This window comes from Macrotis lagotis, chromosome 4 (genome assembly GCF_037893015.1).
Source record: "Macrotis lagotis isolate mMagLag1 chromosome 4, bilby.v1.9.chrom.fasta, whole genome shotgun sequence".
Classification (NCBI taxonomy): Eukaryota; Metazoa; Chordata; class Mammalia; order Peramelemorphia; family Peramelidae; genus Macrotis; species Macrotis lagotis.
In genome coordinates this window covers 158,163,004-158,180,850 of record NC_133661.1, presented here as the reverse complement: position 1 = coordinate 158,180,850, position 17,847 = coordinate 158,163,004, and positions in this window count along the sequence as shown.

Here is a 17,847-nt window from a genome sequence, read left to right as displayed (position 1 = left end):
GATAAAATATGGTGTAAAAATGGAGTCAATAGAAAAAAAGTGAAATATAATGGGAGAAAGAAAAAGGAGAGGGGGAATAGGGCAAGATATTTCATATAATAAGATTTTTCTTTATTACAATGAGCTATTGCAATGATATGGAAGTGGGGAAGACAAGGGGGAATGAGGGAATCTTTGCTCTCATCAGAGGTAGCCACATATATACACATATATACAGCATATATACTCAATGTATCTGAGTACCCTCTCCCATAATCTTCCCTCTCTTCTATCACCTATTCCCCCTTCCCTCCCCCCCATTCTCCCTTATCCCCATCCCTTTTTTCTCATTTTTCTCTAGAATAAGATAGATTTCTATATTCTATTAAGTGTATGTTATTTCCTCTTTGAGCCATTTCTTTTTTTTTAGGTTTTAGGGTGTTTTTAGGTTTGTTAGGTTTGTTTAGGGCAAATGGGGTTAAGTGGCTTGCCCAAGGCCATATGGCCAGGTAATTACTAAGTGTCTGAGACCGGATTTGAACCCAGGTACTCCTGACTCCAGGGGCAGTGCTTTATCCACTGAGCCACCTAGCTGCCCCTGCCATTTCTGATGAGAATGAAGGTTCACTCGTTGTCCTCACCTTCCCCCACAATTCTATTCCATTGAAAAAGCTTTTTCTTTTATATCTTAGCCCCTTCTTCCTCTCCTTTCTCCTCCTCCCAGTACTTTCCTTTATCATCTATTGATGCAATCTTTTTACTGTATTATATCATTATATTCAGTTCCTTCATGTGCCTTTTATAAATACTCATTCTAACTGCTCTTATAAATGAGAAAGTTCATGAGTTAGCAGTATCTTCTTCCCATGCAGGAATATAAACAGTTCAACATCATTAAGTTCCTCATAGTTAGTCCTTCTCATCCACCCCCTCTATGGTTCACCTGAGTCCTGTACTTCAAGATCAAACTTTCTTTTCAGCTCTGGTTGTTTCAAAAGAAAAGTTTGAAAGTCCCCTGTTTTAATGAAAGTCAATATTTTCCCCCTGAAAGAGGATGTTCAGTTCTTCTGGGTAGTTGATTCTCAGTTGTATACCAAGATCTTTTGCCTTCCGGAATCTCATATTCCAAGCCCCATGAGGGGTTTAATGTAGATGCTGTCAGAACCTGTGTAATACTGACTATAGAGCCACAGTAGTTGAAATGCTTATTTCTGGCAGCTTTTAATATTTTCTCTTTGACTTGGAAGTTCTGAAGTTTGGCTGTAATATTCCTGGAAGTTTTTGTTTGGGGATCTCTTTCAGGAGGTGATCAATGAATTCCCTCCGTTTCTATTTTACCCTCTGCTTCTAGGATCTCAGGGCAATTTTGCTGTATTATTTTTCTGAAAAAATGAAGTCTAGGCTCTTTTCCTGCCTTTCAGGTACCCAATACTTTTTAAATTATCTCTTCTGGATCTGTTTTCAAGGTTAGTGGTTTTTTCCAATGAGAGATTTCTCATTTTCTTCAAATTTGGGGGGGGGGGGTTGGTACAGCTGGGTTCTCGCAAAGTCATCCACTTCCTTTGGTTCCATTCTGCATTTGAAGGAGTTATTTTCTTTAGAGAGATTTTCATATCTCCTTTTCCAGCTGGCCAATTCTGCTTTTGAAGGCATTCTCCTCATTTGCTTTTTGTGCTGCTTTTTCCATTTGGCCTAAACTGTTTTTTAACATATTTTTTTCTTCAGTATTTCTTTGTACTTCTTTCACCAAGTTGCTGACTTGGTTTTCATGATTTATCTGCATCACTCTCATTTCTCCTCAAAATTTTTCCTCATCCTCCCTTAATTGCTTTTCTAAGTCTTTTTTGAGCTCATCCATAGCCTGAGTCCATTTTCTATTTCTCTTGTTGGTTTTGGATATAGAAGCTTCGATTTTGTCATCATCTGAATGTGTATTATGCCCCTCTATGGGACCAAAGTAATTTTCTATAGTCTGATTGTTCTTTTTCCTGTGTTTGCTCATTTGGGGACAATCCACAGGGATCTTAATTCCACTAAACTCTTATGAGAGGCTTCAGGTACTCCCCTCTGCCCTGTAGCTGTGAAGATGGCCCCTGCTCAGCTATGGTAGTGTGGAAGCCCAAACTGCAACCTGAATTTGAGTGTGGGAAAACAGCTGAGTCCTGGACCAGGCAGAGCAGAGATTTCTGCAGTCTCCCCTGACCCCCTTACCATCTATGGACTGAGAGCTCTGGACATGCTGGGTGGCTCTGCCCACTCCGCTGCATGTTCTCACTGCAGGGATGCTCTGAGACCGGAGCTCTTCTCCTCACTCATTGTGATGTGGCAGGGATCTCTTACTACCCCTTCTGGTTATTCCCGATGATTAAACCACCCCCTCTGCCATGGACCCAGGCATCCAGCCAGGCTGTGCTGCAGCTGTGCTGCAGCTTTTTCCAACCCCTGGTCCCAGTGGAACAGACCTGTTGCAGAGATCTTCTAAGTTGTCTTGGACTGGGAATTTTTCTCATTCAGTCTTTTTATGGGTTCTGCCCCTCTAGATTTTGGCTAGAGTCATAATTTGATGGCTTTTAGAGTTTTGGGGGGAATAAGTTTCCAGGAATTGCAGCCTTCAAGACACCATCTTGGCTTTGCTCCTACAATAGTATTTCTGACAAAGGTCTCATTTCTAAAATATATAGCGAACTGAGTCAAATTTATTTAAAAAAAAGAAAAAAGAAAAATATGCAATTCTCCAATTGACAAATGGTCAAAGGATATGCAAAGGCAATTTACAGAAGAGGAAATCAAAACTATCCATAGTCATTTGAAAAATTGTTCTGAATCATTGGTGATTAGAGAAATACAAATTAAAGCATTTTTGAGGTACCATCTCACACCTATCAGATTGACCAATATGACCAGAAAGGGCAATGTTCAAAGTTGGAAGAGATGTGGGAAATCATGGATACTAATTCATTGTTGGTGGAGCTGTGGACTCATCCAACCTTTCTGGAAAGCAATTTGGAATTATGCCCAAATGGCAACAAAAATGTGCATACTCTTTGATTCAGCAATACCACTACTGGGTCTATACTCTGAAGAGATCATGAAAAAGGGTAAAAACATCACTTGTACAAAAATATTCATGGCAACCCTGTTTGTGGTGGCAAAGAATTGGAAACTGAGTTAATGTCCATCAAGGGAATGGCTGAACAAATTGTGGTATATGTATATTACGGAACACTATTATTCTATTGGAAACCAAGAGGGTTGGGATTTCAGAGAAGCCTGGAAGGACTTGCATGAACTGATGCTGAGAAAGATGAGCAGAACCAGAAGAATACATATGCCTTAGAAGAAACATGGGGATGATGAATAATCTTAATGAACTTGCTCATTCCATCAATGCAATAATCAGGGACAATTTTTTTTAATCAATATATAGCATGTAAACAATGTAAAGCTTTTCAGACTGCCTTCTGTGAGGGGATAGGGGGAGAGAAAGGAAGATGGGGAAAATTATGGAATTCAAAACCTTACAAAAATGATAGAAACTACTATTGTATATAATTGGAAAACAAATAAAATATTAATTTAAAAAATCTTATCTGTTGCTGATTTTGTTAAAATTTGAAAATACCAAGGACTTTGTCAAAAACTTTCTATGCCTTCAGAACTGCAGTTTCTAGGGCTGGGTGATGGGTGAAAGGTATTAGTATTTGTGTTAGCATCTGTGATAGCATCTATTTCCTGGATCGTAGGAGTTGCTTCCTAGAATGATAGCTGCAAGAACCAGGTTGTAGGCAGGATTGGTGGTCTGGGGGCACTGCTATTCACAGGGTTCTAGATTCTAGATTGTTTGTTAGAGTCTGAAGGCAGGTGTTGATCACTGTGGTTGGATTTGCCTGACTGGTGCTGCCTCTGGTGTCCTCTGCACTGTCTTCCTTGCTGTTTTAGCCAGGCTTGCCTATTCCAAAGATAGAAATTTGTCAGCAGCGATGAGAATGACTAGCCCCTTCTTCAAATAGTTGCTTCCCTAATGATGACTTACAGAATTAGAAGAAGGAGCAATGCTCTGGTTGAGCATTGCTAAATCTGGAACATTTGAGATTTTCTATCAGTGGTTGGTATAGATGATGATGATAAAAGAGGGTTTTTCTCTACAGAGATTGCTCCCTTCAGAGATTGTTGTTGGCACAAAGTTGGAAACATTGCGAGTGAATCTAGGGAGAGTATTATGAGTCTCATTATTCTTGGGTAAAGTGCTCTATGTTGACTCCATTCAGGTATAAGGGCAAATAGTCACTGAGGAAGTTTGACTTGCTTGGCACATACAATATTCTATCAATCTCTCAGTGTGCCTCATAGCATAAACTTCCATTAATGACAAGAAGATATGGAAGGGTGGAAGGGTGCAGCATAAGCAAAGTCAAAAAGGTTAGAGTCAACAGGGTGTGCATGCATACTGTGACTGATCTGAATGAATTGAATTTGGAATTTGAGCTCTAATGTCATCTCTGCTGCTTACTACATGTATGACTTTAGACAAATTACTTAACCTGAATGACCTCAGTTCATCTATAAAATGAGGGTGTTGAGTTAGAAGAGTTCTAAGGCTATTAATAGTCTTAAATTTGTGATCCATAGTAGAAGGTAGATTGTGGAGGGAGAGGAGTGCAAACCTGAGATTCACCTGATGTAGTGAACCGCCACTGAGGAAACTAATAATAAAGACCAACCAATCAACCATAAACATTTACCCAATGCCTGCTAAGAACCAGACACTATATGAGGCAGTGGGGAAATTTAAAAATAAGACAGTTCTTACCCTCAAGGAGGCTTTATTTTGCTGGGTCTAGGGATCTTTTTTTCTGGAATTCATACCTATGAATAGTTTTCAGGGGTATGGGAATTTGGATAGGGAAAAATCAGCATCTTTATTTTCACAAGCTTCTAACTGCAATTTAGCATTTTCTTTAATTCCATGGAGATTTTGTCAACCTGATACAGAAAAGGTTAAGAATGTCTGGACTAGAAAGACACATATTCACAGATAAATAAATACAGGATATATCAAAAATCTTTTAGAAGTAGACTATGGGGGTGGCTAGGTGGTGCAGTGGATAGAGCACTGGCCTTGGAGTCAGGAGTACCTGAGTTCAAATCCGACCTCAGACACTTAATGATTGCCTAGCTGTGTGGCCTTGGGCAAGCCACTTAACCCCATTTGCCTCAAAAAAAAGTGGACTATGCAAGAGAGGCTTCTTATTTCTTTTCTTTCTCACCTTAATCACTGAGAGGAGTCAAAGATGAGAACTTAGGCAAAGTCATTGAAAAGAGCAATTAAGGGGTGGCTAGGTGGCACAGTAAATAAAGCACCAGCCCTGGAGTCAGGAGTACCTGGGTTCAAATCCGGTCTCAGACACTTAATAATTACTTAGCTGTGTGGCCTTGGGCAAGCCACTTCAACCCTGTTTGCCTTGCAAAAATCTGAAAAAGAAAATAGCAATTAAAAGGAAAAAGTGGTACCAGATTCCCAGTCAAGTTGGTAGAGAGAAGACAGGCACAGTGCTAAAGGTCTCCTGATCTTCCTTCATATATGATATGAAATAAACCTCTTAACAGAAAGCCTATTTACAAAACCCAGAAAGAAAAATCCAGAAGAACATTCACCTCAGGATCTGTCTTCCAAGATCGTGGGTGAGTCTGGGTGCAGAGGGTGGACTCTGCTGGGAGCCCCAGACCAGGTAAGACTGGGAGCCTGGATCAGACTTGGATTATCCTGATTAGCAGTGGAGCAGGAGCCAGCCAGCCTGAGAGCTTGAGAACCAGACTGACTCTATCAGCAGCGGGGCTAGAGCTGGGTCAGCCACAGGGGCTCAGGCCAACTAGGGTGCAGAGGCATTGGTTGTGGCACTAACTGTCTGGAGCTTGCAGGCAGGGCTGGAGCAAGAGTTCAGTGTAGGAGAGCTGCAGAAATCGATCCCTGGGCTCCTCTGGTCTGGAGGAACTGAGAGTCCATACCTTCATTTCAGCTGAAGCCTCTTCCCAGAACAAACACAATTACAGTCCACCTTCTGCCCCAGGCTGTGAATAGGGAGAGTGATTACCTCACCCCAGGATATAGCCCACCATTGATCAAATATGAAAGTATTCAACAACTTCAACCACTCCCTACAGACCAAGAGAGAAGATCTCAATCAAGGTCACAGACACTCCAGAGAAAGCAACCAGAACCCCCTACTGGCTAGCTGGAGATATTACACACAGTGAGAAAAACATCTAGCACTCCCTACTGGCCAGATGGAGATATTACACTCAATGATTAATGCCTCTAGGGATCCCAACACCAAACCTCTGCGAACCAGCCCCTCTCCAACACAAGGTCTTAGGAAAATGAAGAAAGGCAGTGAAAAGGAGGGTCCATAGAAAAATTCTTGGAAAGAAAAGATACTAACTCAGTGAGACCTAGAACCTCTGAGGAGAATATGATCTGGTCTCCAGCACAGAAAGACTTCCTTGAAAAAATAAGGAAGGAGTATAAAAATCAATTGGAAAATTTGGAAGAGAAACTTAACACCTTGCAACAAGAAAACAGATCTCTCAAAACCTCAATTGTTCAAATAAGAAAACTCTCACAAAAATAGATTGACCTATTGGGAAAGGAGCTGCAAAAAGTAAATGAAGAAAATTTTTCTCTTCAAAAAAGAATGGAGTCTGTGGAAGCTAATTACTTCATAAAACAGCAAGAGTCTGTTAAACAAAACCAAAAAATCAAAAAAAAATAGACAAAAAATGTAAAATACCTCATCAGCAAAACCACTGACCTCGAGAATAGATTGAGGAGGGACAACCTGAGAATTATAGACCTTCCTGAAAACATTGAAGAGGAAAAAAGCCTGGACTTAATATTACAGGATTTAGTGATGGAAAATTGCCCTGATATCATGGAACCAGAGGGCAAAATAGTTATTGAAAGAATACATCGACCCCCCCTCTCCCAGAAGAGATACTAAAATGAAAACACCAAGGAATGTTATGGCCAAATTCCAGAACTATCAGATAAAAGAGAAAATCCTGCAAGCAGCCAGAAAGAAACAATTTAAATACTAGGGACCCACAGTAAGGATTATGCAGGACCTGGCTGCAACAACATTAAGGGATTGAAGGGCCTGGAATGCTATATAATGAAGAGCAAGGGAGCTTGGAATGTAGTCAAGAATCCACTATCCAGCAAAACTAAGTCTTCTCTTCCAGGGGAAAAGATGGACATTTAATGAAATGGGAGATTTCCAACAATTCCTGATGAAAAGACCAGAGCTAAATAGAAAATCAAACAGGAGGTTCAGGAGACTCATGAAAAGGTTAAAAAGGGGGGGGTAAAGAGAAAAAAATGCTATCCAATAAGGTGAAACTGGCTATATTCTAGCATGGGAAAAAGATTCTCATAACTCTTTAGAATTATAACTCTATCAGAGAGAATACAGTTAGCCAGAAGTAATGGATATTCATGATTTCCTGTGACTCAGATAGAATGATTTAAAAACACTACCTCCTTAAGAAGGGGTATGGGAAGGAGATGGGAGGATGGAGGGCATTGAATGGGGTAAATCTCATTGCATAAAGAGGTACAAAAGACCTATTGTAGTAGAGGGGAAGAAGGGAGGAGATGAGAAACATCTGAATCTTCCTCTCATCAGACTTTGTTTAAAGGTAACTCAAATATACACACTCAGTTAACTTAAGAAACATTTTACCTTTCAAGTATTAAAAGGGGAAAAGGGTAGGGGAGATGGAGACAGGGAGGGGGAGAAAGGGGGGAACTAAAAGAAGGAAGGGAAGGAAGAAGGGGCAAAGAGAAAGGGGAAAAAAGAGGAGGGGGTTGAATATAGGAGGGCAAACACACTGAAGGTATTGATATTCAGAAACAAAATACTGAGGAATATGGATAAAGGGAAAAATACAAACAGAGGGAAAATAACATGGAGGGTAATAAAGAGTTAGTAATTGTAACTTTGAATGTGAATGGGATGAGCTTTCCCTTAAAATGTAAGTGAATAGCAGAGTGGATTAAAAACCAAAATCCTACAATCTACTTCTTACAAGAAACTTATCTGAAGCAGAGAAATACATATAGAGTTAAAGTTAAAAGGTTGGAGAAAATATATTTTGCTTCAGCTGAAGTGAAAAAAAGCAGGAATAGTAATCCTTATCTCAGACAAAGCAGCTGCAAAAATAGATATTATTATTTTTTTAGGTTTTTGCAAGGCAAACAGGGTTAAGTGGCTTGGCCAAGGCCACACAGCTAGGTAATTATTAAGTGTCTGAGACCAGATTTGAACCCAGGTACTCCTGACTCCAGGGCTGGTGCTTCATTCACTATGCCACCTACCCACCACAAAAATAGACATTATTAAATGAGATAAGGAAGGAAATTATATCTTCCTAAAAGGTACCATAGACAAAAAAGTAATTTCAATACTAAATATGTATACACCCATTGGTATAGCATCCAGATTCTTAGAGGAGAAGTTAAAGGAGTTACAGGAAGATATAGACAGCAAAATTCTACTAGTGGGAGACCTCAATCTCCCACTCTCAGATTTAGATAAATCTAATCATAAAATAAACAAGAAAGAAATTAATGAGGTAGATGAATTGTTAGAAAACCTGGACATGATAGACTTATGGAGGAAACCAGAGAAAGAATTGTGGAGCTTCAACAAAGACCAAAGACTATTACCTTCAATTTAGAAAAAAAATGTTATCTTATTATATAATTTTGCTATCTCTTATACTTTATTTTTCTTCCTTAAGGATATGATTTCTCTCTCATCTCATTAAATTTGGATCAATGTATACCATGGAAATAATGTATAGACTGGCAAATTGCCTTCTTTAGGGGTTGGGGGGAGGGAAGTAAGATTAAGGGGAAAATTGTAAAACTCAAAATAAATAAAATCTGCAAAAAAAAGAAAAGAAAATAGTAATTAAGAAATCATTGGTGACCTTGGAGGAAGCAGATTCAAAAGAGTAATGGGGGTGAGAAAGTGGAGGAAATAGAAAATAGCTGGATATAGACAACATTTTCTACTCTGGTTATAAAAGGGAGAAGAGATACCCATATTTCTCCATGTATAAGATGCATCCTTTTCTGAAAAATTTAAGGTCTAAAAACCGGGAGCTTCTTATACAGTGGTTGTAGATTTTTTTTTACTTGCATTTCTTGCTTTTTCATACTCGGTGTCTTTGAGCTCTTTGTTTTGCATTTCTTACCAATATATTAGGTTAAGTTTTGCCACATTATGCTCAGAAATGGCTCAGAAGAGATTTTTGTACAGTGCTGAATTCAAGTTCAAAGTGATCCAGTTTGCAAAAGTGAATTGAAATTGGGCTGATGAACATAAGGTTTAGTCCTCCTCCAACTGGGAAAATAATCTGAGACTGGCTATTAGAAGAAGAAACCCTACTGAAAATGCCACAGCAGAAGTCCATGAGAGGCAAGTCAGAAAAATGACCTGATTTAGAGAGGGTATTGAGGGGCAGCTAGGTGGTGCAGTGGATAGAGCACTGGCCCTGGAGTCAGGAGGACCTGAGTTCAAATGTGGCCTCAGACATTTAATAATTGCCTAGCTGTGTGACCTTAGGCAAGTCACTTAATCCTGTTGCCTTAAAGTAAAAAAAAAAGAGAGGGTATTGAAGAGATGGATAAGAGCAAAAGGCAATTGGAATTCCTGTGTCCACAAAGATGGTTCAGCATGAGGCAAAAATTGATGATGAGAAAGAAGTTACATATTTCAAAGAAAGAAACAACTGGTTCTTCAGGTTCATGAAACAGAATGAACTAAGTATGTGTTCCTGCACCCAACTTGCCCAAAAAATGCCTGAAAGTTATGAGCAGAAGGTCCTTGAATTTCATCTTGAATAAAACTTGAGTTCAATAACTTTATGTAATATTTTTTTTCAAATTTTGGGTCAAAAAATTAAGGTACATCTTTTACATGGGGAAATATGGTAGATAGAATGCTAGATTGAGAAGATGGTAGGATCAAATCAAGGATTTTAAAAGATGTTTAAAGGCAGCATGGAAGGAGTCCACATTCTCACAGAATGTAGAATCAAGGGAGAAAAGGAAGAAAGAATTGGCACTGAAGCAATTTGAAGTATAGAATTGGAGAAGCAAAAGAGTTCTGCTTATTCTGTAATTTAAGGTTTTAAAGAGATACTTGGGGCTCTGAAAGGTTAAGGAATTCATTCAGGGTCCCATGGTTAGTTCACAGCAAAGTCAAGACTTGAATGCAAGTTTCTTTCCATTTTGTCCCATTGTAGATAGAGAAGATAGACCAAATGTGGTAATTTCAAGGACTAAGGGAAAGCACAGCCCAGGGTTCTTCCCACTACACCATTGAGGCTGAAATACAAACAGGATGAGGCTGGCAAAGTAAAGTGGAGAAATGCCACAATTTGAATGATTCAGTTCTAACTGGAGGCACTTTCCCCTCAATTGGCCCCCAGAAAAGTCTCATTTATCCACTTTTTCTGCCAGTAGAGATTTGACTGAAGTTTTTGGTTAGTCTTCCAACCTGGCAGTCCCCCTCAACCCCCTGCTAGTTTTTTTTTCCTTTAGCTGTCTTGGCTACTTCTGAGTCATAACTGAAATAGAGTGCCTGAATGGAAATGTACTACAAAAAAATGACCACTCCCCCCCACCCCATCAAGTGTAAAGGAATGATGAACCCTTATGCAAAATAGCCTGGAGACTGTTCCTATGGGGTAGTGAGCTCCTCAATCTTGTAGAAATTTAAACAGAGACTGAATGATCACTCTGAGAAGTTTTGTAGAGGGGAAGGAAAGGAATAAGAATGTATATAGTATCTACTATGTGCTAAACTACATAGAGATGTCCTGTGTTTTATATGGTCCAGTAGGAAAGATAAGCGAAATACACAACTCAACATTAAATAAAATGGAATGTGACTCAGTGGACAAAATATTGACCATGAATTCCAAAATCATGTAAACAGCCTCCCCCAGTCTTATTCATCATGCGAACATGTGTGCCCCAATTTCTTCATCTATAAGATGGAGAAATGGGGTAGGAAAGGTGACAATATTTCTAATTTCTACCTCACAGGATATGGTTAGGCTTAATCAAGGGCAATACATTGGGAAGAAACTTGGATTTATGATCAGAGAGGCTCTGTGTTTGAATCCCAGCTCTTTTTATGGATGATATGTGTTAATTTAGACAAATCATATAACCAATCTAGATCTCAGTTTCTGACTTTGTCAAATGACTTCTAGAGATGGTCTTTGAGTTCCTTTTCAAATCCAAATTTATGATCTAAGGAAAGATAATTAAAGTACTTTAAAAATGTCAGTGCCATGTAAAAATTAGTTATAAATATATGCAAATTCAAAAACTAGTCTAAAAAAACTAGAGAAGGGTTAATGGAATACATAATGATAATAGCCAGTATTTATTTATCCCTTTAAGGCTTTGGACAAGCTCTATAAATATTATCTCATTTGATCTTCACAATTGTCATGGAAGGTAGCTGGTATTATTATCCTCACTTTACAGATGAGGAAAGTGAGGCATAGAAAGGTTCAATGATATCTTCATGGTCCCAAAGCTAATAAGTGTCTTTATCCATCAGGCCACCTAGAATTTGGACAGGAAGTTACCTCTCTGTCCTAGGTAACATTATTTTAGAACATTTCATTTAGAATTCTTTGCTCTCATCATTCTATCACTTCTATTATACTTGTTTTGTGTGTTAATTTAGTATGTTTTATAGATTGGTTCTATGATTTCCCTGAGGTGAGGAACTTACTAGAAGAAAATTTCCTCCTGATTCAGTTTTAACTCTGCTTATCAATTTATTACCTTACCTTATAGAGTTTTCTTAGATTCATGCCTGAAAGCAAAGAGAGGTTAAGTGATTTGTTCTGGGTCACACATTTCATATACAGAGATGAATTTGTTGCATGTCTCCTATTGGATATGTAAGCTTCTTGAGAGTAAGGATTATGCCATTTTTCACCTTTGTGCTATCTAGAATATTGTTCAGCATGTGTGGTTTCTAATAGGCATTTTATATGTGCTGAATTGACACAAATTAAAGTAGATCTTAAAACTTATATATAATTCCAAACAGCAGGAGCATGAGGGGAGGATATGTCACTTAGCCCAGATCCTGCCACTAACACTTTGCATCTGCCTCTTTGAGATTATTAGCTAAACCTTATGGACTTCCTCACTATAGATGAGCTTTAATTTCTGATCCCCTGTTGTCTATCATTTTGTCCCTATCCATTGAACCAGTCTGATTTTCCCTAGTAGGAACAGGTTCAATGATTCTATTTTGTCTTGCATTATTGAAAGCTATGGAGCAGCAAAGTGGTGCAGTGGATAGAGCACTGGCCCTAGAATCAGGAGGACCTGAGTTCAAATTTGACCCCAGACACTTAGTAATTACCTAATTGTGTGATCTTGGACAAGTTACTTTACCCTACAGCTTTGCAAAAAAAAAAAAGACATCAATTGATTTTTTTTAAAAATTTATTTGAAGGAGTGGCTAGGTGATGTAGTGGATAAAGCACCGGCCCTGGAGTCAGGAGTACCTGGGTTCAAATCTGGTCTCAGACACTTAATAATTACCTAGCTGTGTGGCCTTGGGCAAGCCACTTAACCCCATTTGCCTTGCAAAAAAAAAAGTTATTTGAAAGCCCTGAGTTTCTTCTTAAAATGAAGGCCCATCTTTTTAATTGCAACATTCTTTCAATGACATGACAAAACTTGGAAGACTACAGTCTCCGAAAACCTGAGCTTAAGACTCAACCAAATTGCTTTGGAGAAGCACAAGGAGATCTGAGCAAGTTGCCATGTGTTACAAAGAAGGAGTTATAAAGTTATTATAAATTCTAAAGAATGTAATCACAGGAGAAATGATGTACATGTCATCAAAAAAAGAAATGGTTGATAGAAGAAGATGAGTTTCTCCTATGGAGAGAGGGAAGGTATGTATTTCCTAGGTAATGGATGTATTTCCTAGGCACACTCAGGATGTTAGAAGAACTCGTAGACTATCCCCACTGAAAACCAACAGACATATCTGATTGGTCATAGTAAGAAAAGGGAAAATTTGAAAGACTTTGAACTCTGATCAATCAGGGACTAGGCATGACTTCAGAACACTGATGAAGCATGCCTCCCACCTCTTGGCAGAGAAATGATAGACCTGAGAAACATGTGGATATAAGGACAGGAGATGAGGAGAGAGTACATTCTAGGCCTGGAGGACAGCTTGGGTAAATAAATGGAGAAAGGAAGTAGGATGTCATATATCTATGAGGATCAGAAAATAGGCCAGTTTGTCTGAAATGTAGAGAATACAAAAGGGAATGACACTGTAGCAATATTGTGAAAGGTTTTAAATGCTAAAGAAAATATTATATTTTATCTTAGAGCCAATAAGGAACTATTAGAATTTCTCAAACAGAAAAGTAATATAGTTAGAACTATGCTCTTTGGAATATCACATTGGCATCTATGTGGGATGCAAACTGGGAGGCTATTGCAAAAATCCAGATGAGAAATAAGGAAAGTATGAAGTAGGATGATATATTATGTAAGTGGAAAGAAGAAGATAGATGTGAGAGATGAGCAGGTAGAGTCCATATGACTCAACTACTGATTGAATATGAAGGATGAGGGAAAGCAAGTAGCCAAGGATGTCTCCAAGACTGCGCGCGATCTGCATTTTTAGAAGGAATACCCATTGTTTAAGGTAATACCTACATGTATGAAATCCAGAAACATTGGAGCATTTTAATATCATACTTTGTTTTTCCACAGATGGCTAGATTATAAGCTCTTTGAGGAAGAAAGCATGTCCTCTGACTTTGTATGCCCTCCTTCAATGAGCTTAGGGCTCTATATATTGGTCATTATTCCATTGTTCTATATATAGTGTTCAGTACCTAGACTGAGAGTTGGAAGAATCAGCTGATTGACTGGGGGATGTGAGAGCACCCTGATCAAAGGCAAAAGAAGCTCCAGGGTTCCTTCCAGTCCTCTGATTCTCCAATGGCTCTTAAAACCTGCTTAAAAATTAAACAGAACAACACAGGGGTGATCAGCAGGAAGTTTGCGTTTATTTTGTTCTAGTTAAGTTATTGTTTCTCTGGGATAAATAGAACTTGTTATAATGAGACCATTGGTGTGCTTTTATTAACAAAAGAGAGGCAATATGATGTAACAGAAAGAGCACTGGAGTAGGAATCTGGAGACTTGGGTTCTGCCATTGCTTAACTTCATTACCGTGAGCAAAGCAGCTTGCCAAAGACTCTCTCTGGAACTCAGTATCCTCATCTATAAAATGAGGACATTTGACTAGGTAAGGCCTCTTTATTCCAACTCTTAACATTCTCCAGTTCTATATAACTCTTTTTTGCTGGCACCACTGAGAGAAAAAAGAGGAGGTTTGGTCCGTGTTTGACTGTACGCAAAGCTCCCAATCAACCAACCTCTGCTCATGGGCCTGAGGGCAGCAATTAAGTGGAGAGAAGGAAATGAAATGGTCGCCTGTTGGAAAGTGAAGTCAAAAGAAGTCTTTGGTGGCATTTTCAGGTGGAGGAGTTTACTGCACCTGAAAGCGACAGTACAACACATCCCTAATACCCAAACTCGGCTGCTTTGTTAGCCCATGTTTTCAACTCCCTCCATCAGGCTCGAGGCCTCCCCCCAGCAGTGCATGCTGACTGCAAGTGTGGGCGGCTCTTGAAGGAAGAGAAGACAGCTGCTGTCATGTGTATGTTCTGTACCACATCCAGCATGTTGTGGGCTTCCCATAAATATTAAACAGCTCTAAGGCTGGCTCTCACTTTAGGAACATGGGTGTAAAGGATTGTAATAATACCAAACTTTAGTTATCTTGATTGCTTCCATTCCTCCTTGTCCATTGTAAGGCTACCATTCTAATTCAGGTCAAGTTCATTACTGAGGCAGAGTTGCTGATTTGTTTTTAGGTTTCTATTTTCTCAGTAAAAAAAAATACAGCATATACACTGGTGATGACAAAACTAAAATGACTAATAGGAAGATACCACAAGATAACAAAAGAAATTGCAAGAGGATGGCACCAAGATTCCCTTTATCATTTCATGCCACTTGATTCAAATGAATTGGCACTTTTGAGTCCTGAAAGAACTGACAGATGTGATTGCTGAGACACTATCAATGATATGTGATAGATCAAAGGAAATGAGAGAGATACTGTAGGACTAGAGAAGTGACATTTTCCAAAGAAGAAAGAGAACAGATGATAGACCAATGAGCTTGATTTGAATTTTGGGGAAAATTCTAGAAGTAATCACTTAAAAGATAGTTGATAAATATCTATGAAGTAAATTCATCATTATAGTCATCATGCTTCATCAAGAATGGGTCATGTCAGAAAAACCTTATCTTCTTTTTTGACAGGATTACTAAATTAGTTGAGGAGGGGAATGTTGTTAAAATATTTTATCCAGATTTTAGCAAAATTTCTTTTTTAATTTTATTTTTTTAGGTTACATGCAAAAAAATTGTTAACTTTCACTTTTTAAAATTTGAATTTCAAATTCTTTCTCTCTTTTCCTTCTTCTCAGCCCCCCATTTCTGAAATGACAAACATTTAGATATAGATTAAACATGTGTAGTCATGTATGCCTTGTTGCAAAAGAAAACAAAGCCCCCTACCAAAAATCCAATAAAAATAAAGTGTTGGGGTTTTTTTAAAGCATGCTTTTATCTTCATTTAGATTCCATCAGTTCTTTCCCAGGAATTAGATAGTATTTTCTATCATAAATCCTTCAGAATTGTCTTAGATGCATTGCTGAGAATAACCAAGTCATTCATAGTTGATCATTGTACAAGTTTGCTGTTACTGCATACTATGTTCGCTTGGCTCTGTTTATTTCACTTTGCATCAGTTTATGTAAGTCTTTATAGTTTTCCTGAAAGCATTCTTCTAGTAAAGTTTCTAATGAAACATTTCTTACTGTTCTCATGAAAAAGACAGAGAAATAAGGAACATATAATCCATGCAATCATATTGAATTAGAATTGGGTCAAGGATCAAACCCAATTGGTATCAACTCAGTATGGCAAAGAGGTATCCACTGGAATAGCTTAAGGATTTGGTTTGATCCTGGGCAATGATTTGGATAAAGGCAGAGATGAGATATTCATCACATTTTCAAATGGTCTGGAACTGAGAGGCAGAGCAAACAACTCAAAGCATAGATCCAGTATCATCTTGATAAGTGAAAAAATATTGGGTCACATTTAACGAGATGGAATTCAGCAAGAATAAATTCAAAATCCTACACTAGGTATACAAAATCAATTTCATAGATAGTAAGCAATTCAGCAAAAAAAAAAAAAAAAGACTTAGTTGAGGGAGTCTAATGGATTATAAGCCCAGTATGAGTCAACAGTATGATCTGGTAACTGAAAAAGTGAACTCAATCTTGGGTTATATTAAGAAAGGGCAGAGCATCTAAAGAACAGAAAAGTCATAGTCCCACTGTTTACTTGTTTCAGTTGTGTTCAGCTTTTCATGTCTCCATTTAGGTTTTGGGGGCAAAGATACTGGAATAATTCACCATTTCCTCCTCCAGGTCATATGACAGATGAGGTAACTAAAACAGAGTCAAGTGACTTGCTTAGGGTCAGACAGTTACTAACTGTTTGAAGATGGATTTTTGAACTCAAGTCTTCCTTACCCCAAGCCTGGCACATTGAGTCACCTAGCTGCCCCTAGTCCCACTGTACTGTGCCCTCATTAGAGTTCATTTGGAGGATTATGTTCAATTTGTGGCGCCACAAATATTGTTGGGAATGTTGATAAGCTGGAGAATGATGAGGGGAGGGCATTGAGTCCATGCAAAAGATTGGTTAAATAAGTTGGATGCATTCACCCTGGAAAAGAGAGGACCCAAGAGACACATGAAAGCTGACTTCAGGAATCTGAAAGGCTATCTTGTGGGGGGAAGGAATGGATTGCTCTGCTTGGCCCTAGAGGACAGAATGGTGAGCAAGGCATAGTAGGTTAAAGAAAGCCAGTTTAAGTTTTATTTCAGATAATATTTCCTAACAATTAGAGCTGGCCTAAAGTTGAATGGTCTTCCCTAAGAGGGGATGAAATCTCTGTCTCTCAAGGGCTTCAACTGAGGCTGGAGACTGCTCTTGGATGTGTTAGAGGTGGGGTGGGGATGTAAGTTGGATTTGATGGTCACCGAGGATCCCTCAGATTCTCAGATTCTGTCATTCTGGGAAATTAAACTTCATGGAAATTATCAGTGAGTGATTCACAGCAGTAAGTGTACAGAGATGTTCAACTGCTTTTCAATAACACAGTCAATAAGTGTCTGAACTAGGAATCAAAACCAGGTCCTTGGACTCTGAATTCAAACCTCTTTGCACATTAACACACTAATAATGTAAGCTCAGTGACAGCTAAGGGGTGTGCTAGAAGATAAAGGATATACTTGGATGCAGCAAGACTTGAGCTTAAAACTTTACCTAAGCAAAATTCTTAATTCCACAGTTCCTGAAACCTGGGGAGTGGATTTTCAGTAAATACTTGATAGTGATAATAATGAAAATGAGATGATGAAAGCCTTGAGAGTTTAACCAAGTTTAAACAGTAACCAGTCTAAAGCATAATGGTTGTTATTTTTCTACTCCTTTACTAGGAACTAATAGATCCAGATCGGGCTTTTATTTCTACTCATTTATTTTGCAGCTGCAAGGAGCCTTAGGGATCATCTGGGCCAGGAGTTCTTACCCTTTTCTGAGTCGTGTAATCCTTGGGCAGTTAGTTTGATGCAAAGCC